At 36.9% G+C, this 23,985-nt stretch overlaps 1 long non-coding RNA gene across 1 annotated transcript; it reads left to right on the top strand.

Annotated features, from left to right (window-relative positions):
* Positions 1-1,671: 1,671 nt before the first annotated feature.
* On the top strand, positions 1,672-3,255 carry LOC141362405 (uncharacterized). The gene is made up of 2 exons (XR_012368230.1): positions 1,672-1,935; positions 2,399-3,255. It is a non-coding gene; the product is annotated as an uncharacterized lncRNA (long non-coding RNA).
* The last annotated feature ends 20,730 nt before the right edge of the window (positions 3,256-23,985 follow it).

Genomic DNA, 23,985 nt, shown 5'->3' with positions numbered 1-23,985 from the left:
GACGAACCCAATATAGACATGATCTGCACGTCTATCCGACGTCCTGTGTTTAGTGGGTTAGTTACAAGTCACTTCCTTCAGAGGCGCGGCTCCTTTTTAGCATTCGGAGAACACGTAAATGGAACAGACTAGCTATAATTTACGTCATTTGCGTCATTACATCAGTGAATAGGTGCACTATCAGCACTGCACGCATAGGATTGTGGGGATATTTCTCGAACTAAGGACTCAGTTCTTGGTTGAAATTCAGAGGATCCTCGACATTGGAACAGTCCTTTGGCGGACATCGATGACGTAGCATCCTCGAAATTCTGGCTTCTGAGGATCCTTCCTTGACATTGAGAAACACCTAGAGTAAAACCATGCTGACTCCACACAGAAAGGCCACATGACCTAGCCGGGACTCGAACCATCTTGTTGTGCCACCCACTAAGCCACTGTGCTTCCCACACTGCAGTTTAAAACAAGTGATTTTAAACCACTGAATCAACATTGCTATGTGGTCGTGCCGTTTTCTGTGTGAGAGGAAAGCCTAAGCCATGCATCTGCTGCTTATTGAGCTTGTAAGCATTTTTGCCACTTTATTGGCCTTAAATACACATATGCGTCAAAATGCCAGCCCTCATAAACACGGTCATTTATGTCTGAAGAGGATATAACAGGATATTGGATCCGTACTTTGGTCTTAAAGGGGAAGTTACCTAATATTGCTCCTGTCTGTCACTCAGGAGTCTGTTAATCAGACAGCAGTGAGAGAAAATCACTTTTCTACCTTTAACAAGACATATACATATACAAAAATTATGAAAATTCTATGGTATTAAACATTTTAATAACATAAAGACTGGTAACCCTTTACTTGAAGGGGTGTGCATAAGGCTGACCTAACACCTTCATAACCATGACATGACACGTGTCATGAACATGAAGGTGATTTAGTGACAATTGTCATTTAAGTGTCATTTGTTCAATTATGTCATTTTTAATGCAAAGATGACATTGTTTAAGATATATCTTTGTTATGACAACTTGACATAAACCAGTGCTTCTCAATTATTTTCTGTCACGCCCCCCCCTAGGAAGAGGTAAACATTTCGCGCCCCCCAACTCTCCGCCGCGACTGTAAATAGTATTTGCCTATAAAATTACACATCTGCAAAACATTGTATCCTTATTAACATTGAGAAAACACAAAAAAGAAATATCGATCAACTTACAACAAAGAATAACTTTATTAACATTGTTTTTTAGTCTGTATCAGAAAAGACTTAAAATGCATCAATTTGCCTGAAATAAAAAAATCAATCCTTATTTAAAGTATAATATTTTTTGACCATTTGATACTGAAAAATTAAATATAATCAATAAATAACACAAGCGGTTTACAGCGTGATTGAGGTGTAATGTCTTTAAAAATCACTTCCTGAAAAAGTATTTTCCCTGGGGTCTCGCGCCCCCCCCCCCTGGTGTCGCTTCGAGCCCCCCTGGGGGTCCCGCCCCACTATTTGAGAAGCACTGACATAAACCAATACATCATAACTTGTCATAAATGTGTCATTAACATGACATAGCAGAATAATTATCAAACTTAAGAAACTACCTAGCTTTATGGGTTAACATTACATTACACTGTCATTTGAACATCATTAAGTGTTAATACTTTGTCAAATAGTTTTATTCACCTTATTTTTCACGACAACAAGGGCGGCGCCATTTCGCTCATTTTGTCAACGTTCTTCCGGCCGCATAGACGATGAGCAGCTGAGGCAGTGACTGAAGGCGACGCGTTAAAGCTTAAAAAGCTCACCCGAGCGCCTTTATGTTTCTTTCTTACCAATTTTAAGCCAACTGAGGAATACCCTTATCCCAAGGTTCGACTACGATGTTCCGGTAACTTTAAACCACGCCGGGTGTTGAAAAGGTGGCCAGTTTCAGGTAAGCTATCTTAGCTAACTTTGTGCTCGTTCGCCTAAAGTTAGATTTGTGAAGTCCGTTCTACAAATACACTTAAGATCAGTAACGTTAGTTTATAAAATGAAACTATTTGAATGGTTTTAATTGTCCACCTATATTTTTATATTTACGATAGTACAACGAGATATTATAGTACATTGCATTCTTACAGTAGCCCACGTGATTCCTACAAGTTACTGAGATTTCAGATGCTAGAATGTCAGTTCATTTCTCATTCAAATATTGATAATGACCTATTAAACAACGTATTATTTAACACTGAAGTTAAAGGTCGTGTGTATAATGTTACTGTCTCTTTTTAATGCATCTCTCTCTTACACACTGTTCTGTTTAAGTATGGGTGCCATTTATATATTAATTCTCATGATGCAAGTTTATTTTAAATACTAACATAAAAATGTTTATGGTTATATTGTTTTCACAGATGCATTGATGTGTAGTGATGCAGTGGACAACTGTGAGGATGATACAATCAACATGTTCCTAAACTGTGATGCAGAAACACAATGGGAGCATCCATCCGTCTCTGACCACAACTACACTTTAACATCACAACTCAACCTGAAGCAACCTACATCTGATATGGGAAAACAATGGTGCAGTTTCCCTGACAGGGTTTATCCTGGTCCCAGGCTAAAATGCATATTTGAGCTACAATCATTTAAAAACACCTTTTACTGACATACCTCAACATATATGAGTGCCATTGTTTTGTCACAAGATGCGCACCAGTCTTGTTTTTTTGTAGGGTTTGTTTGTAAAAACTAAAATGTCCTAATATAATTAAGGCCTAGTCCTGTAAACCCTGTCCGAGAAACTGCTTCAATGTGTTGAGCTGGCACAAATGTACATATCTCTGCTGAGAAACAACCATCTTTGGTTCAGCTTTACACAGGGTTGATATTGCATCCATTACACAGTCGCCAAGCACTTTACCAGTACATACACCAACAGCTTCCAGATAAACACTTGGGATCAGCTCCTGATGACTCAGATAAAGCTGTGTCTTAATTTATTGCAGGGTGGTCTTGCTTTACCTGTTGTAAAGCTACATTAAACCTTCATATGTGATCAGATGTCATGCAGTATTAAACATTTACAGTGTGATCAGATGTTGTGCGTTTATATTAAACCTTTACAATGTGATCAGATGTCATGCAGTGATATTAAACCTTTACAATGTGATCAGCTGTTACATGTCATGCAGTTATATTAAACATTTACTATGTGATCAGATGTAACCTGCCATGCAGTTATATAAACCTTTACAGTGTGATCAGATATTATCTGTAAGGAATTTCTTAAATCATATGTGAGCTTTGTAGATTCCACTTAAAAGGATTTAAGTCTCCTGATTTGAAGGAATAAGTGTTGGCAAGTTTGCAAATTAATTCTATCATGGTACCACATAAAAACGAAATAGTTATTGGACTGGCTAAGGTGCACATTTGCTATAAAAAAAGACGAAATCACTGTGTAAATATTGGTAGACATACTTTTAATAATTTTCGATGCTGCTCTATCAACTCCTGACAGGATGAGGTAATTAAATATGTCCCATAGGTTACTTGCCGCGGCCGCTTCATATCGTCTACCCACGAGACGATTGATGGGACAATAAAAGACTATCTGAGCGTCGTATGAAGTTTTAACCGTGCTCCTAATTTAAAACATTTACAGCAGTAGCGATATTTGTCATTTCGCTAAAGTTATAGTGAACTACAAACAATCTTCTAACCACCAAACTAACCACCGAATGCACTGTGCCATATTAGCAGCGGAAGTCGGTTGACAAAATGCGGAAGAGCGAAGAATTAAAAAGGGGCGTGGCGGAATAAGGTGAATAACAGCATCATGAATATTTTTCTTTAAATATCTTAACAAAATGCAACAGACACTTTAAAATATTATACTTAACTTGTCTTTATGTGCACAACAAATACATAAAAAACTGACATCTAACAGAACTTCCTCACACAGAAGGATTTGAAAATTTTTGACTAACAAAATATTTATTATTATTATTATTATTATTGGATGATTGGTTTTATTTCTCTAACACATGGAGGAAACTTAAAAACATTATAAACTGAAGAATATGCATGATGCTGTTATAGAATATTTGACAGAGTATTAACACTTAATGACATTTTAATTCATAAATAATTAATTATAGGCAAGGCAAGGCAAGTTTATTTGTATAGCACATTTCATACACAGAGGTCATTCAAAGTGCTTTACATAGAAATGAGAAAACATAAATCAAAGATACATGAATTTAAAATATCGATTAAAAGAAAATAAATGTGTGAAAAATAATGTTTAAATGTGTGAAAAATAATAAAACAGGAAAAAAGTACAAAACCGTTAAAAATAAGAATAAAAACAAGAGAAATAAAAAAATAAAAAGAATTAAAATAGTGCATATATTTTATAATTTAAATTCAATTTGTATCACTGGTAAAAAGTGGTCAGTTATGTTGTCTTGGTCAAATGTCAAATGTCATAACAAAGACATCTCAAACAATGTCATATTTGCATTAAAAATGACATAATTGAACAAATGACACTTATGGCCCTATTTTAACGATCTAAGCGCATTGTCTTAAGCGCACGGTCTAAATGGGCGTGTCCGATGCCACTTTTGCTAATTTAACGACGGGAAAATGGTTTGTGCGCCGAGCGCACGGTCGAAAAGGGTTGTTCATATTTTCCTAATGAGTAATGGGTGTGTTTTGGGCGTAACGTACAATAAACCAATCAGAGTCTTATATCTCATCCACTTTAAAAGCCAGTTGCGCTGGTGCTATGTCTAATCCATATTTAGATGACGGATTTTGTAAACTGAAAAACTAAGCGGAGGAAGAGAAACTTAATGTTAAAAAAAATTTTGTTTTCATTTTTATTAAAATTTTTATTTTTTTGATTAAAACCTTTAAAAGCCGTTTCTTTCAGTCATAGAAGTACAAATAGCAGGCTTTTAATTGCTGTAAATGTATTGATATCCTACATAATCATTGTCATCTCATAAAATTATTTGCAAATATGCAAGAAAAGGTTTGTACTCTAAAAATACAAACAAGAGATAAAGAATTTACAAACGCGCAGAGAGCCGAAGCGTTTCAGCACTAGAACAGCGCCGTGGGATTTTTACAAAGCATGACTTAAAAATGTTTCTCATCTCATCATATCCGCAGGTACAGAGTCATCATATACAATAAATCTGTGAGGTAGCATTTAAAAACATTTAAAAATAGATGCATTTGTTTAAAGCAAAGCATTTATTTACTTACCATGCTGCAGGTAAAGCAGCTCTTTGTGCCTTCTAATGTCTCATAATCACTCCTCATTTATGTCCAAGAGACTCAATAATAATCTTTTACAGTCAATCCTTTAATCTTTCATATTTAAACGCCTTTTTGTGCTGCTGCGCATTCATGTATGTGATAAGCAAGCTTACGTTGTCGTCCCATTTATAGGCGCATATTACTAATGCGCTCTTTAAATAACAAAAAAAAAACATATTGCGCCATTGACTTAAGACTTTAGAGCAGTTTTTTGTTGGTCAATGGCGTAGTCTATTTTAGTTGCCTCAAAATAGCAACGCGCCAACAGTGAGTCTGAACACACCTCGTTTTCAGACCAGAACGCCCATGGGTGCAAAAGTGGGCGCAAATGCATTAGCTATTATGAAAATGATAATTGCACAGGGTTGAAACTAGCAAAAGACACTTGCGTCGCGCATTGCTCTGCATTGTGCCGGGTGTATGATAGAGCCCTTAATGACAGTTGTCATAAATGTGCATAAATCTCTTTCATGTTCATGACATGTGTCATTATAAAGGTGTCATGTCAGTCTTATGAACACCCCTTCAAGACAAATAGCTCAAATAGGAAATAAAATAACTCGTATATCATGATATAAGATTCTGGTCATATCGCCCACCCCTACTTACAGTACACGTTTTTCCAACAAGATCATCTTACCACTTTTATGAATTTTAAAGTCTAATTTCGTTTCTAGTAAACGCATTTACACTTCAAAAGGTTGTGATTATCTGTAAAGATTATGTTATTGGACCAAACTTGTATCATAAACTTTTGTTAAACACAGAGCTTATTTTTGCAATAATCCAAATGTCTATGGGAAATGTGAATGGGCTTTAAGGAATCAGTGTCCTGCTAACTTCCAGCGTTGGTGTAAAAAATAAGTCATCCCTGCGGCACTCTTTCAGAAACTGAAGTTAGCCTTAAAACTTTATTATTATTTAGCTTTTAAGATTTAAATGTTTTTTAAAACAAAAATATTACTTTCATAATAATGACGTTAACTCTGGTATGTACCAAACACAGAGCTGTGCAACAGCATCAGCAGACTTATACCTAAGCCGAATGCATTCCGTCGACGAAAACAACTTTAAGCTTTTAAGCTTTTCTTATTTTTATTTTGACCTTTGAAAGTTGTCATTTTCCTCAAATGAAATCTCACCGACTGGTCACATCTCTGCATGGGTCTAATAATCCCCATTCTTCCACACTGAGAACATTTACAGCAGAACTTTGTTGACAGAGATTTTGAGTGGAAAAAATACCCGTGCGTTGTGTTTGAGAATGCACGCATTCTTTTTTTTTCACTAAAGCTGAAAAATTGCAGTCAGTAATTCCTTCCATCTTAAAGATAATGCATTTGAGAAAAATATGCAATGTTTTTTTTTGTCAAAATAAGGGAAAGTGTTAAAAATATACAACCAAATATTTCCCAAATGATAAAACCAATCTTAAAATGCATAGACTAAAATGGGATTCCACTCCATTGCCATGACAACCTACGGAAGCGAACACCTGTGAATTAGACGTCTATGTTCCCCCCTCCATCAGGAAATGCTTTCATTAGAGACAGAACGGGAGCGCTTAGACAACAATACGCTTGTGTTTCTTCGTGCCACCAATTAACACAAGCCATCTATCAAATCACATTGAATTAGTTCGCAGCCCAACGCTTCCAGCAGCGGGAGAGGAAATTATGCTCAATATTTCTATCAAAACTCTGCTTTTCTCAAGCGAAGTCTCAATTAGACTATCATCTTCTGATTATGGGTTTCTGTACAGATGTACTGTTCTTGATGGAAGTAACAGCATGTGTCCACGTCATCGGTCGTGCAAAATACGACAGAGATTACATTTTTTAATGAGCATACTGTTACTGTAGACTATGTAGAGCATTTCGGTAGCAACTCAAGTCATGGGTTTGATCCTGGAAAACCCACTTACTGATAGATTGAATGTACTGTAAGTATCTTTGGATAAAAGCGTCTGCCAAATGCATAAATGTAAAAGCAGGAAATGGAAATAGAAAATGTAGCGGGAATTATGATATCACAATTGTTGTTGTTGTTGTTTTGTAAGCACATTAAAAGAACAAAGCTTGTCTATCTGATGCAGAGTGAAGCATCGCGTTACTCGCTCTAGATTACTTGCGGCCCTTAACTTTGTGTCATGCGAATTTTTTACTTAAGTTGAATATTTTCAACCTGCGCAAAGACGTGTGAGGCAAACAGCGTGTGTTTTCGCAAAAATTGTGCCGGTCAATTTGCGTAATTCGCATCGCCCAGTGCAAGTTCGCATCTATTCGCGTCTTTGTTTTAACTTTGTATGTAATCTACCCACGCAAATCATTCAATTAAAATGACACGTAAAACTATCGTGTGTGCACGTGAAAGCGAAACTTTAAGATAGTTTCACATGCGCACATGAAACTAAACTCGATAGTTTTACGTGCGCACGCGACACTTCGTGCCGGCCAATTTGCATCATTCACATCGTCCAGTGCAAGTTCGCTTCTATTCGCAACTTTGTATTAACTTTGTATGTAATCTACTCTCGCAACTCATTGAATTAAAATCACATGTGAAACTATCTTGTGTACACGTGAAAGCGAAACCTTAATATAGTTTCACGTGCGCGCGCGAAACTAAACTCGATAGTTTTATGTGCGCACGCGACACTTTGTGCCGGCCAATTTGTGTCATTCACACCGTCCAGTGCAAGTTCGCTTCTATTCGCATCCTTGTATTAACTTTGTATGTAATCTTCTCACGCAACTCATTGAATTAAAATCACACGTGAAACTATCTTGTGTGCACATAAAAAGCGAAACTTTAAGATAGTTTCACATGCGCACACGAAACTAAACTTGATAGTTTTACGTGCGCACGCGACACTTCATGCCGGCCAATTTGCGTCATTCACACCGTCCAGTGCAAGTTCGCTTCTATTCACATCTTTGTATTAACTTTGTATGTAATCTACTCACGCAACTCATTGAATTAAAATCACACGTGAAACTATCTTGTGTGCACGTGAAAGCGAAACTTTAAGATAGTTTCACATGCGCACACGAAACTAAACACGATAGTTTTACGTGCACACGCGACACTTCGTGCCGGCCAATTTGCATCATTCACATCGTCCAGTGCAAGTTCGCTTCTATTCGCGTCTTTCTATTAACTTTGTATGTAATCTACTCACGCAACTCATTGAATTAAAATCACACATGAAACTATCGTGTGTGCACGTGAAAGCGAAACTTTAAGATAGTTTCACATGCGCACACGAAACTAAACTCGATAGTTTTACGTGCGCACGCGACACTTTGTGCCGGACAATTTGCGTCATTCACACCATCCAGTGCAAGTTCGCTTCTATTCGCATCTTTGTATTAACTTTGTATGTAATCTACTCACGCAACTCATTGAATTAAAATCACACGTGAAACTATCTTGTGCGCACGCGAAACTAAACTCGATAGTTTTACGTGCGCACGTTTTTGCTCCATGTCCCCTACAGTTTTGGGTAAGTTACTCAAAAAAAGTAATTAATTACTAGTTACTAATTACATCTTCAATCATGTAATTAGATTACTTTACAAGTTACTCTCTCCAAAAAGCATTTAATTACTTATTACTAATTACTTTCTAAATCTTATGTAGTACATGATACAAGGATAGGCTTGAAATAGCTTGAAGAAATAATATATAAAATACATAAATTATTCTGGTCCCACTTTAGGGTCCAATTCTCTCTATTAACTATTAACTAATTTTGCCTCAATTAATAGTGAGAATTGTAAACTTAAACCATGTTAAATCCACTATTGTATTATAGTATACACATAATTGTTTTAGAGTCCATACACAGTATTTAGTTACATCAGAAGTAACTGTAATTAGATTACAAGAAAAGAAAGAGTAATCACTTACTTAACTTTTTCAAGGGAAAAGTAATTAAATTACAGTAACTAATTACTTAGTAACTAGTTACACCCAACACTGGTCCCCTTAGGGGCCCCATAGAAAGCCAATGCAGTGGACGGCAGAAACTTTTTCTCTTTTTTCTTATTTATTTTGCAAAATGTGGCTTAAATGAAGCATTTCCACTACTTATGTTGATATTTGACTTAAATTTGTTTTTTCTTCTCCCTTACCATCAAAGATATGGCCAGCAGCCATATCTCCCTGCTGCCAAAGACTGGTTGCCCAGTGATGCTAAGTAGGGTTTAGCTTGGTCAGCTCCTGGTTGGGAGACCTCCTGGCAATACTAGGCTGCTGCTGCTGGAAGAGGTGTTAATGAGACCAGCAAGGGGTGCTCACCCTGTGGTCTGTTTGGGTCCTAACACTTTAGCATGAGCCTGAGGTCCGTGTCTTTCTATGGTCATTAAAAATCCCAGGATGTACTTCGAAGAAAGAGTTTACCCCAGCATTGCCCATTGGCCTACTAGTTGTACCATAGCTTAGCATAATCCATTGAATCTGATTAGACCAAAAATAATTTGATATTTTCCTATTTAAAACTTGACTCTTCTCTAGTTACATTGTGTACTAAGACGGACAGAAAATTAAAAGTTGCAATTTTCTAGGCAGATATGGCTAGGAACTATACTCTCATTCTGGCGTAATAATCAGTCCCTCTTAATACACAATGTAACTACAGAAGAGTCAAGTTTTAAATAGGAAAAATATCAAAACTCTTTGGGCATTTTAGCGCGATGCTAATGGTCTAATCAGATTCAATTGATTATGCTAAGCTATGCTAAAAGTGGTACCGCCAGACCCGAAGATCGGCTGAATGGATTCCAAAACAATAAATATCAAATGTTTAACTGTACTTAGCAACTGTTTTGCCCCCTCATTGGTTAGCTGTTCGAAACGTCACAACACTACAAGGATTCTGGGTAATAGCCTATAGCAAAGTGCGGTCTGATACGCACTTGCGAAAGGGGTGCATTAAGTGCGCTTATTACACGGCTCTCTGGAATGCTTGATTCTGATTGGTCAGTTGAGACATTTGCAGGTTCGTTCTTTTCAAATAATAACCGCTCCAAAGTAATAACGCATAGCCGGTGTTCTACTTGTACGATTAAAATCGCTCCGCGCCAATAAAGATTACTGTTTGGCGCCATCTTGTGACAAACACTGGACAACCACAATTAAGAATGGAAAATTTTGACATTCATTTTAACATGTACGGAAAAAACAAAACATTTAAACAGTGGATAGAAGAACGAACAACGACAAGACACAGAGAGCTTACTGAGACTGAACTTGACAAAATAGAGCATGACAGCTACGAAGCCAACACTCAAAAAAATACAGAATGGGCATTAAAACTTCTCAAAGACTGGCTAAAAGAGAAAAAAATGGAGACAGACAAGTATGAAGCAGAGGATCTTAATAAGGTATTACGATCATTTTATGCATCTGTGCAAAGTTTCGCGGAAGGATAAAAATGTTAATTTAAAACAAATATGCCAATTAAATGTTTCAAATTCATATTCATGTCCAGTTTTTTTTCTTATGTGGCAAGTAGCCGTGTAATAAGCGGGATAATGTACAGGCAGCCGGTAGTTATCGCGAAATAAGCCCCTTCAGTGTGATACAAGACCCTCCGCTTCGCGTCCTGATTCCTGATCACACTGTCGGGGCTTATTTCCCGATAACTACCGGCTGCTTCTACATTATCCCTTACTTATGATCACCCCTGGAGAACACCATTAGAGGATCGGGACACCCTACGGTCTTGCACCCCTTAACGAGAACGCCAATGAGGGGCACAAGGGCGAAAGTGAGGATATAGGGACAGGGCCATACTGTTAAGATCATGTTCTGTGGACTTTTGAGGTTCTTTTTCCTGTCTGGTTCCCTGTTGATTGTCTCCCCAGGTGTGCTTGTAAGCTTGTTAGACTCCATGTACAGTATTTATAGCTCACTTAACTTTTAGGAACACAATCACAAAATTCCCTAAGCCCTACCTCTCTGGGGAATCCCGGCTGCCATGTTGAAATGATTTCCACATTGTGAAATGGGTGAGGGAAGTTTATATGGACAGACCCACAACCGTAGTCTTTGCACTTATTTTACCCCAAGGGATCATAGGGTTAGTGTGTTCCATTTAAACCTATTTCAAGCATCCCTTTAGTAGTGGGCACTTGTGCAATGACGCACATCCGAGTCAACAAGACTAAGGGAAGTTTGCGAGAGAAGGTCATAAAAATTTGGATTAGAATGCAGGCTTCTTTGTCGGTTATTAGTTACTGTGTTTATTTTCTGCTTGGTTTCAATTATTTCTTGTCTTGGTTCTTTTGTTTTCTTTCATTAAATTTTTAACTGTGTTTGGATCCGCTCTCCTGTCTTCCATCATTACACATACATCCATTTATCTGCTGCTTTCAGTTAGAAATTAGAGTTTGTTGTTCTGAAGGTTTTGATAGTAACAGAGAACATTTTTTGCTTGTTTCCGGCTTCAGTGCAAAAGCATCTCTCCTAATGAGCATGCTGTGCTGAATGCCACTGATTCACTTAGACAGACTGATAAATCAGACTCAAACAAACACATGTCCATCCGAATCATTATGACAACTCGCGTCAGACATCTGTTTGTGTCACATCTGTCCTTTCAGTTGTTAGATGACAAATGTAGTTAACTGTCTTTTGGACAAATCTCTTGAAGATTACTAGAGAAAACATTTGCTTTTAAGAAACTTCACTTTTTCAGATTTTTTCCTGATTCATCTCACATACTGTATGTCTCACGCTGTGCTAAGGTTTACCAAGATATCAAAGTATGCTGCGATATCAAATCATGGCACAGTGATTGGATCAAACAAATCCTTTCTCGTGAATAATGTTACAATGCTCATGAATACTCTTTAAAAAACAATGGCATAAATACAGTTTCGCCAGACGTGGCAGCCAATGAACACTCGGAAAATCTTGGATTTATCCGAACTTACCAACTTTACTTTCCAAACCAGAAGAACAAAATGGCCCAAAAAGTGCAAAAAAGAACCTTATAATGACATCATCATATTTTGGGTCTTTTAATGCTAACACTTTAAAATAAAGTAGTATTTTTTAATATTATTAAATGCATTGGCTCACATGAACTAACAATGAGCAATATAGTTTTCACTTCTTATTAATCTTTGGTTACATTTTAATAATTGTAATACTTTGGAACTCATGGTAGTATGATTCGTTTTTTAAAGGTGCCATCAGTGCTTTAAGTGACCCAAAAGAGGTGCCGGTACTCTATTTTTTTTTTTTTTTTTTTTTGCTGATTCGACTTCTCCTGTATTGAAGGGGTTTTATATTCAGCAGTCAACAGACGACCTTGTAAAAAAAAAAAATCCCATTATAATTTTTTGGATTTTCTTGAGCTAGAAATATCTCATAAATAAAATGTGCAAAAGGATTTTGAAAAATACCATTAGAAAGAGCTACTGTAGAAAGAGCTTTTGAACATAAATAAAATGTGCAAAAGGTAAATATGCAAGTAAAATTTTCAGCATGGTTAAATGCTAAAACTAGTTTTTCAGATAGAAAGAGCTTGAAAAAACCTTTAAAATGACACCAAGACCATGTCTATGGGTTCAAGAATAACAAAATACTGGCCATTTGAAACTAGAAAGCCATCACTTTATTTTGTCCCATTGTTTTCCATTTTGCGGGTGGTAAAACTCCCGTGCGCGTCGTTCAAATTCATTGAAATCTCGTTCACTTGTAGTTTAGCAATTAAACTAAATGTATATTACAATTTCAAGAATGTTTTACTCTGCACATCGCCTGAGGAAATCCGAAGTTGCGTCGAGGGGAACCAGACTGACAGCCGCGACAGCGGAGATTATCACGTACAGCACCTACAAAAGGGTATTGGAAAAAGCTTGCGTCTGACCTGCAGCTATAATTCTGGCTTGGTGGGATGTCAGCCAGCGAGTCCTCTGATTCTGACCTTGTTCTTTTACTACTCAGAGTCTAAAGCCAGGAGGTCATATTAAGTGTTTATAGTATTTTCATTTTAACCGAGCAGCTATGGTTGCTCGTTTCACACAAAAGCACACACCTCTCGAGTCCAGACGACACTGATTGACAGCGGCAAAAGCGACGCACGCGCTTTTAACTTGTAAACGCAAGGGTGTATGGGTAATGTAGTCTCTGCTCTCGTTGAGACGAATTAAGAAGCGTACATTGTGAAGGGCGCTCTGAGCGGCAGCGCAGCCAAAGGGTTAAATGAAACCTCTGATTTTTAAACAGCTGGCAAATGAGCGTTCCGGTACGCTAAAAGCACGTTCTGGGCACACGGAGAGGTGGTGGTACGCTCAAGAGCTATATTTGGAAGTGGCGGTACTGAGTACCGGCGCGTTCCGGCCCACTTAAAGCACTGGGTGCCATAGAATGTAAAGCTGTATTTACCTAGGCATAGATGAATAATATGAGTTCTGTACTATTGTTTCGTCCTTCTAATGTAAACTTTGTGCATGCAAAAGACTGATGTTACAGTTAGCATTATATGCTAGTTAAAGATTCAATTAGTAAAATCCGCTGCTAGAAGGCGCACAGACAAAACAATAACAATGACGTAGATTAATGACGCTCTGAAGTCATTTTATATCACGGAAATTTCTGTAATTTATTGTGCCCGTTATTTTACGGTATTTTTCCGGCACCCCCACTGCTGAAATTTTACAGTTTTTTTACAGAACAATAAATCATGTTAACGGATGAGGTAAAGTAATCGAGTTTTATAAATGTTTCGTTTGATTAAATCGTTTTATTTCATTATGTAAGGTTTCATGTAATGTTCAAAACTTAACTGTTAGTCATAGATGTTACAGTATTAGTCAAATTCAACACAGCTCAGAATTAAGTGTTCAGATCAACAACCTTACCAAAAATAAGCGAGTAGCCGGACAGACGCTACACACTAAGGGGCTAATCACACCAAAAGCGCTTTAAACGCTTGGAAACGCAAGGTGCCACACACTGTATTTTTTTTTTAAAAAGAGCAGTGCGACGTGGCTTTTTATATTGCTAGGCAACCACCGAATCAGCTGTCTTGTCAATCAAATATTGAAGCGTGAGCACTCTTTTGCTGTTAACTGTCATATTAGCAGAAACCATAAAAAGAGGGCGCTTGCTCTGACCTTGTTTGAGGGTGAGAGGTGCACAAACACGCAGGAGAGAGTGAGCGAGTGGAGTCCGGTTCTTCGAAGCAACTGTAAACTTCCCTCACCACAACGTAAGGCCCGCCTCTCCCCTCATTCGATTGGACAATGGAAAGACGCGAATGACGTCGGGCACTTCTCCGCTCTCAGTGCTCCTTCAAAAGCGCGTGCTGCGGCTGGCGGCAAAAAAGCAAGGCCCATAGAATATCATTCAAAAAAGGCGCCTGCAACTGCCATAAACGCTTTTGGTGTGATCAGCCCCTTAATCATACTTCCGCATTTGTCCACGACACTGTTGTCACGCGGCTTCTACGTCAGTTAAGGCGGTAACAAAGTGTACGGTGGATATTGAAAGGCGACTGCACTGTCCTGTGTCATTGTAGTTGAACAGGTTGTACCTTTAATGCTACATGCTAGCGTTTAGGCTAAAGTTCTGCGATTGATGTTACGTTTTGCAGGTCCATACTGAAAAAAAAAACACAAACTTACCTCTCAGAAACGTCCATCTCCAAATCATTGATTATTCTTCAAACTCTGTATCTTCATCTGATACACACTAAAAATAAAGTCTGTTTACACACACACAGAGAGCTACTGAAGGAGCTGCTCTGAGAAACAGCCAATCAGAGCAGAGCTCAACATTTATTATTCATGACCCTTTCAAATAAGGTAATAATAGACCATTTCATTCTGAGGGCAAATCCTAGGGTTATAAATGAACATGTAAAACCATCTCTGGATCTTTTTTGCACTCAATAAAGCCACAAACCTTCTATGTAGATATCAGAGAACCATTTAACATTATTTAAATGTATTCGTGGCACCTTTAAGGAAATGATTAGGGCTGTGCAAAAATATTGATACAGCTAACTGTCGTGATAATTTTTTCCACAATAGTGTATCGATATTTAAATCTCTACTATCGGTATTTTTTTAACCATCAAATCCCTCTGTGTGCACCAAACGACCTCCTCCGCCACTGCTGTAGTTGTCGCTGTCCAGTTGTCTGTCATATACGACCATTTGGCTAATGTCTCCGAAGTTAGCGGGATTGAGAAAATGGCAGAAAATGTAAAAACACCTGCAGCTTTTAAAGCAAACTTATGGAAGCACTTTGGCTTAAAAAAAGTTAAAAAAAAAATCAGCTTCATGTTTTTACATTTTTTATAAAAAAAAAGAAAAAGTATTGCAATGTATCGCAGCATGCAAAGTTTTGTATCGTGATATATGGGTGATTCTCACTAAACCGTTGAAACACCACGGCACTAATGATTTTAGCTTTAAAATGTGTAATATAGTTACATTAAAAAGCATCAGAATTAACACAATACTGTGTTCTACCTTGCACAATGTGTGATTTCAACATAAGAATTTATAATTGGAAATTTTATCTCATTTTCTGCTGAAATTCTCATTACCGCAATGTGTCCGGCTGTGTTTGAACATGCGTTATGTTGTAATTTAATCAAATTAACACAAAAATATTAAGGAAAAAAATAAATGGATGTTTTGCTAGACTACTTTAGATGACAGAAAAAATATTTACTGAATATTCATGTATAATAATAATGAAGAAAAATTAGGAAAATGATGTGTCCATGCCTGATGTTCTCATCCTCCGCAACACTTTTTGAGAACAGTTTAAGCACACATACAGAATTTTAATAAAGTTTGATTTTGAGTGACCAAGCACATGGACCAGTTACTTCAAGATGGCTACCAGGTAAGATCATTTTTTTACAGTTAATTTGAAATATTGTCTTGTCAGAATGCTTACACGACATTTTGATTATCATTACCGCAACATATGCTTATTAAATGTTAATTTAATTAATAGAAGCATAATACTTTGATTTTAAATGCATGTGCAGAATCTCCAAATTATGTTCTTTCAGGTTTGTCATGTCATTTTGAAAATATGTCAGTGTTGATGTTTTCTGACTGTTGCGGTAATTTTTTAGGACTAATTTTTAAAATTATGTTACAAAAAGTGTTAAATGATAAGTAAAAGTTTTTAAATTAATGTTCCCATTTACTCCAGACTTTGTTTTTCAATGTCTGGTAGGAAAAAAAGTAAATTTAAGCAATTTTTACATTTTCATGCTTGACATTTTTAAAACCAAGTTTTCGTGAGAATCACCCATATCGCACCATGGCCCACGTATCGTGATATGTATCGTATCGTGAGACCCTTGCCAATACCCAGCCCTAGAAATTATATGAAAGTTGTGACTATTGGAGTTACCAAACATGCCACAGCATTTAAGAAATCATTCTTTACATGCAATAGATCTTAATTTTCAAGATAAAAATATACGTTTAATTAATCTGTTTGGCACACACAGAACCTCTTTTTTCAGCAATTTTTTCAGCTTAGTTTCAATATAAAAATTATGAACAGCATCTCTGTACTTTAAAAAAAAAATCAGCACCTTACTTACCTACTGACACCTTACAATGTTTCATATTGTCAGTTAAGGGATGTTTTGTTTCGTTATTATGAGACATATGACTGTGTATTAAAGAGACACAGCCCATTTAGTGGTACTGCCACAACCCTGCTTGGCTTTTTTATGAGTATGCGACATCAGTGCCAGTAAACCCGAACACCATCTGACTTGGAAATGTTTTCTTCCCGAGATGGACTGATATTATGAATAATCAAGCTTTAAGTGTTCAGATGAGGAATAGAAAGCAACACAAACACTGCAGACAGAAAAACAAAAATACCACAGCAGGACACAACAGAGGAAATGGTTACAGTACTTGATCTTCCCTTTATACTTGTGCTGGTACTGTATACTTGTATATGACACATTCATAGAAAAAAAAAAAACATGTGACATTACATGCTGACATTAAATGTTATTTTTAGATGAATCCACATTACGGCTAGTGGTTTATAGTCACACATAGTAACTAATGAACGGACTGTGATTTATAAACATATATTCAGCAACACACATTTTTAATATTAGATGTTTATTTCTCTTTCAGATGATAAGTTCCAGCATGATTTCAAGGAGGTGGCTAATTCATATGAATTTATAAGAAAGGAAATCATACAAAAATGGATTATTAAAAAACCAAGTGGGTTACTCATAGCCAGACTATTTCAGGTCTATGGTTCCCCTAGACGGAAATGACGGTGAATAATTCACCTTGACTGCTTTAATATCTGGAATCGACCGGCTATTATGCAAAGATCCAGCAGGCAAGCTAATTATATCATATTAAGCTAATTTACAAAACATGATTCATGTACCAATATTGCTTGCTATTAGTAATGCTAATACATACTTACCAAATTTTTTAACAAATGATTAACACCACATAGTTCATAATATTTTAAGTACAAATTATAATGTATTAAGTTTTTTTGGCATTGCATAACTACATCTCATGAGGGGACTTTTGTTGCCTGACGTAAACAAAAGGCAGAAAAACAAAAATGAGATAATGATCTTAACCGAATGCTCTCAGCACATATTATATGTTTATTAAATAATTTCGATTTAAACCTGCTTAATCCCGGCCTCAGGTCATACTGCTTTGTTGGCAGAATCTGATAAAAAACGCACTTAAAGGGTTTTGTATCTGCGCTCTTCATACTCGTTTCATATATGAAACGTATAATACATCTTGTATAATATATTATGAGGCGGTTTCTCAGACAGGTCTTAAGTCTAAAATCTTAAAAGGCACCTATTAAGTCCTTTTAACAATATGTAATATAAGTCTCAGGTGTGCCCAGAATGTTTCTGTGAAGTTTCAGCTCAAATACCCCAGAGATCATTTATAATAGCATGTCCAAAATGCCTCTTTTTGGGTGCGAGCAAAACGCCCTGTTTTAATGTCTGTACCTTTAAATGCAAATGAGCTACAGCTCCTCACTTCCTTAATAGTATCTAGTGGACAGAGTACAACTCGCTGAGGGTGGAAACTATGGTAATGCAGGACTGTAAGTGGGCGGGGCTTTATCAATGTGACCTCACATTGAAGAGAGAATCAAAACGGCATGTCTAATGAGACTAATGGGGATTAAAAAACAAGGAGCAGGTGGATTTTTTTCATCGTAGGGTGGTTGCGTTCACACACCGCCAACACACAATATGTCCAAACACCTTGTAAAAGTGGATTTTGCATAAAAGGGGCTCTTTAAAATATATCAGCGCCATTTATAGAAGATATGTTTGAAAAAACTACTTAAAGGTCATAATATTACTAAGGCCCAGTTTAATCTAAAGCCTGTCTGGGAAAGTTCATTACTGTATGTGCTATAAATCATCATACTCCTTAAAGTACAAATTAATACTGTAAGTATAAAAATAAGTGTTATGGATATTTTTCAACCATTACAAAATATTCTGAGATTGTTTATAAGCCATTGTGTCTGCATTATAATGTGATAAAATATAATGTGTCCTTATAAAACACTCTAAAAATGCTGGGTTAATTTCAACCCAGTGCTGGGTTAAAAATGGTCAAATGTGTTGGGTTAACTTAACCCAGAAAATTTTATATTAAAATCTCATATTTCACTCAGCATTTTGGATTGAAAAGGTTCAATTACTGTGCAACCCAACGGGTAGCTTAATGGTGCGTTCACACCAGACGTGGAAGAGACAACAAGCATGAGTGATTTATGTGTTAAGTCAATGCAGACGCGAATAGGCATCCTGCGGCACGGAAGCGCGAATGGTGTGTTCTGCACGAATTTAGCATTGCCGCTTAATCTGCGTGAGTTAAAAAATCTGAAGTTTGGCGGATTTTCACGCCGTGTTAACCAATCAGGAGCTAGCTGTAGTAGTGACGTGATTACAGGAAGCGAGTGGAGTCACAGAAGCCCCTCCCCTGATGCAAATTTTCACGTGAATGTCTTGAATGACTAGAATTTCACACGCGGCTTCGAATGAAACGAGTAAACTTAAAATGTTCAAACGTCCAACTACGTGCGAATAGCGCGGTTTGCCCGCCTCTTCTGCGTCTGGTGTGAACGCACAGTAAGACTCAACGCTGAGTTGAAAATAACCCAGTGGATTGTGGGATGGACACTGGTATGAAGAAAATGACTGACAGTTGTTGTAGGGGTGACATTTGACGGTTTTCTTTGCAAACATCTTGTCAGTGATGTTTAATGTAAAAAATTGTATGTGAATGAAAAAGTGTATGATTCTACAGTCAGTTTTTTCTTTCAGGCCAACTGTCCTGTTAATTTATGTGCATTTATAGCTACACTCGAAAAAATTTGAGTTATTTTAAACCATGGTTGGGTAAATATTAGGCTACGTTTAGACGGAAACGATCTGAAAAGAAACCGCAAACGTGGCGTTGCGTTAGCACTTTTTATTCCACGTTTATACTGTCAGGAATTGTCAAGACGAGAACCCAAACGCGGACACTATAGATACAAAAATAATAATTTATTAAATACAAAACAGAAAACAAAAACCCACGATGGGGTAAACAAGACAAAACAAGATATAAACTAATAACAGGTAAACACTTCTACAAAACTAGACTAACTACACAAAAACAAAGAACACTAGACATTGACTAGAACATGAAACTAACTGGCAAACTTACAGGTAACAAGGCACGATAGATCAGACGAACCCGTAATGGGCAACAAACACAAGGACTCTTAAATAGGGACAAAATAAATTACATACACCTGGAAATCATTACAAGTAAGGGATCGGGGAAAAGGTGACGAGACCCGGGAAATGCTCGGTCAGAATAAACCAATACTAAAACCACGCATCTCCCACATTCAGAACCCTGCCATGCAAACCAGATGTAAATACAAACAAGGATCTGGCAGGATCCTGACATATCCTGAGTGTTTTGAGGGGGAAATCTGCGTGCATATGGTGACGCAAAAGTGTGTAATAGGTCTCGTCCAAAGCCGTCTGGTTTTCCTCCAACGAATTGGCGCATCAACAATTTGATGGAGGTAATTAATGCGCCTTCTCTGATCAGTAATACTTGCTGTGAATATTTCGTACAACTGCTGGAAAGACTCTTGTATATTTATTAGAGCTGCTATGGCAACTTGAAAGTCCGATTTATGGAGATAATCCAACATGTTTGTTGTTATTTTCCTGAACTGGCGTATGTCTGTGATGTAAACGTGTACGCGACGATAGCCATCGTGAGCAGACTTTTTTTCCGTTTTTAGCCTTTAGACGGGGACACGACGGTAGATCGTTTTTTAAGATTTCCCCTCTGGAAGGTGGTTTCACTTTTTTACGTTTTTAAGCCCCCAAAACGCTGTCGCCGTGTAAACGAAATGGGCATATGAGATAAAATATACTTACTTTTTAACCCTCGAGCGTTCTCGTGTTAACAGGCCCTTAGACAGATGTTGGGTTATAAATAAACATATGCTAGGTTGATGTTACCCAATCATGGGTTGAAACAAGGTGATAGACTTGATAGACTTGTTTTTTTGTAAACATCCCAATAATGCAAAGACGTACCATAATCGTAACTGCATTCATATGTCCATCTGCATGTTTTGGATTCTGCAGCACACTGTCCTATTAATACATGGTTATAGAAGTTATTTGTGTTTATTTCTTTCCATCACCAGATAAGTTTTGTAAACTGGATCTCTCTTCCTCTATTAATTTAACTCTCCATTTGTGCTGACTGGCTGTCACCCTCTCAATAAAGCTTTGTAATAGACTGCATTAGAAAAACAACAGGGTTTTATGTCTTTATGAATACAGTTGTTTTCACAGAGCAATGTACCATACATCACGGTTTTCACAAACATGCCTTACAGCTAGGGTTGTAAATCAAAAAGCAGATACAGTTTTTATCTAGTTTACAGCGTGAGCCCTGATGTTTAATTAACAAACTATTGACTCTTAGTTGCTTTTTTAAGATTACTGTACCATAAAATACTGGCACAACCCATCACTTCTAATGCATCATGTTTAACAAGAATCAGTTTAGGACAGCATTGAATTTTGTTTCTAGTTCTTACCATTCTTGGACAATTACACCAAACATGACAGAAGTGCAAACGTTACAACTTACCCCATAGGTGGGGTTAATTGTAACAGGCAGGGGGTTAGTTGTAACACTTGCTAAAAATTAAGTTTGCAGGCAAATATTTCAATACTATTTTGTCTATATACTTAAAGTGGATATTGTTTATATATCTGTCTTCATCCATCCGTCCCTCATCTAACCATAGTTCAATTATAAATGGATAGAAATGTCTAAATATGTGAGGAAAAAGCAGCACAATCATGACAAAAAAAAAACATTTTTATATGTGACCCAGTCTGTAATAAAGTCTCAAAATCTAATTCTGAGATAATGAAAATCAAAGTCTGATTTTAGCCATTAATTTCATTATTAATTTCATTATAACAATTTTTGATAAGACAGGCACATTTATTTTGTTGGCAGCCAGCAATCATTTGTGTGTAGCCTATTTAAAACAACGGCAAGAATTACACTAACGTTAGCGGTTTTCATATCGTAAGTGCTGATGTGTTAGTGGTAACACAGCGTTACAATTAATCCCGCTGGGTCAAAATATTTTCAGGCCTACCAAAAATTTTGCTAAGAGCTGCAGGCATATTTCAAAATAATGCTATGTTTTATTCAACAAGACACTGATTAATATGACATAGCATTGGATTTGGTATCATACACACCAAACTTTTCCGAGAAAAAAAAAACTTGCCACCAAAACACTTGTTCATCAATAACTCTATGGAAAAATATTATACCTTTCCATCAATTTCCGCGAGTGCGTCTTTTGGCAGTGTGAAAACAATACCGGATAAACAAGTTGCTCAACCTTGTGCACAATGTAAACGGTCCGTGTTACAACTAACCCCGCGTTGGTGTGTGCTCTGTGCACCCTAAAAAAGGTCCTAATATGTACAATTTTAGAACAGATATGATACAAATATGTACATTTGAGTTACTAATATGATCTCTTTAAAAGGACATCACTTCAGTGACAGCTAGGGACCATTTTTTGACCATTGTTTCTGACAGTGTACTTTATAACAGGGCTCAACATGCAAATATTTTTTAATACAGACCAGGGGTTCAGGTTTTAACTTTTTTTTTTTTTTCACTGGCCCCCAAAAAGACTTCAGTGTCACATATTTAAAATAATAAATCAGAAATCAAAAATATACATTTTGTTGATCATTTGTTAAGACAATTGGCAATTTTAAATGAAAACTCTAATTTTGAAATTTCACAATACTCTCATCAGGGTCAATAGTTTCAGATATATCAGGATTAACTGTGCACAGAAATGGAGAACTCAAAGGATATTATCTTTATACATCAAAGGAATCTTGCTGTAAGGAAGATAACGAACCAATATGAATGAGTGTCCACAACAACCAATAACGTAGGAGAATCCTCATAACATTGCTGAGATGTTAACATTTACAACACTTTAATCGGGCCTGTGACAATACTGTTTACTGGCTCGAGTGTCTCTTTTGCTGCGTTTACACCAACCGCGTTTAAGGCATCAAACTCGCGTCTACCGCGCATAGTTTGCCGCTTGAACATTTTGAATGCATTCGTGCGTCTAGAGCGAAGTAGACACACGGAAAAAGCAAGCATTTGAAGCGAGTCAGAGGCAAAATCCGCTTCTTGTGGAAGGGGCAAGTGTTATGCGGTTGTCTTTTTGCAAGATGGTTGATTGTGCATTTATCGAGAGAGTTACCAGTTTGTATTTGGTAACCTTACTATGGGGGGGAAATAAATGGCGTGGGTCGATAAACATCACATGACTAAAAAGTGAAATGTGTATTACAACTTACCAGGTTGCCTAATGTCCTCACTAACACTCTTCCAAGCGAGGTCCTTTTTATTCCTGTCTCTATAAAAATAAGAACTTGTACAACTTGTTGTACAGCTCCGGGTGACTGCTCACGGTAGGGATGGGCATTCGATTAAGTTTTCTTTGTCGATCGTCGGGAGAATTAACGATCGACTATCGATTAATCATTAATATTTTTATAATAAAATTTGTTATTTAACTTTTATACTTAAAAAATGCAATGAATACAAATATACAGCGTGTTTTTCCTCGATGAGACCTTTATTACAAGATCAACTTGTGGCAGACAGTTAAACTATGTTTCAAACATATATGTGCATGCATGTGCAGTGCTCTAAAGCAGCGGAACCTGCAGCTGCGAGCCAGCGTTCTTAAACAGAGACCTCATTAGTTCCAAAATAAAAAAAACAAAAAACAGATTCATGTTTAACATTAAATTAAACAAAAAACATAATACTTAGATCTGAAAGGTTTTGTCAAAATGTAACTCAAAATTATTCAAGCCAGAAGAAAGTGCAAGATATTAGCCTTTTTCTAACATTAGGCTATAACAAATTAGGCATTAAAGCCTCGTGAAAAATAACAAACTTTACTTTAGTAACTCGCATAAAACTTCTGCACCTGTCTACTGATTTTTTTTTTGAGAAATAAAAACATGTTTTGGGGTCAGACGCGACCG

Source organism: Misgurnus anguillicaudatus, unplaced genomic scaffold, assembly GCF_027580225.2.
Source record: "Misgurnus anguillicaudatus unplaced genomic scaffold, ASM2758022v2 HiC_scaffold_26, whole genome shotgun sequence".
Taxonomy (NCBI): Eukaryota; Metazoa; Chordata; class Actinopteri; order Cypriniformes; family Cobitidae; genus Misgurnus; species Misgurnus anguillicaudatus.
The sequence above is the reverse complement of the archived record's forward strand: the minus strand, read 5'-3'. Positions and strand labels throughout refer to the sequence as shown.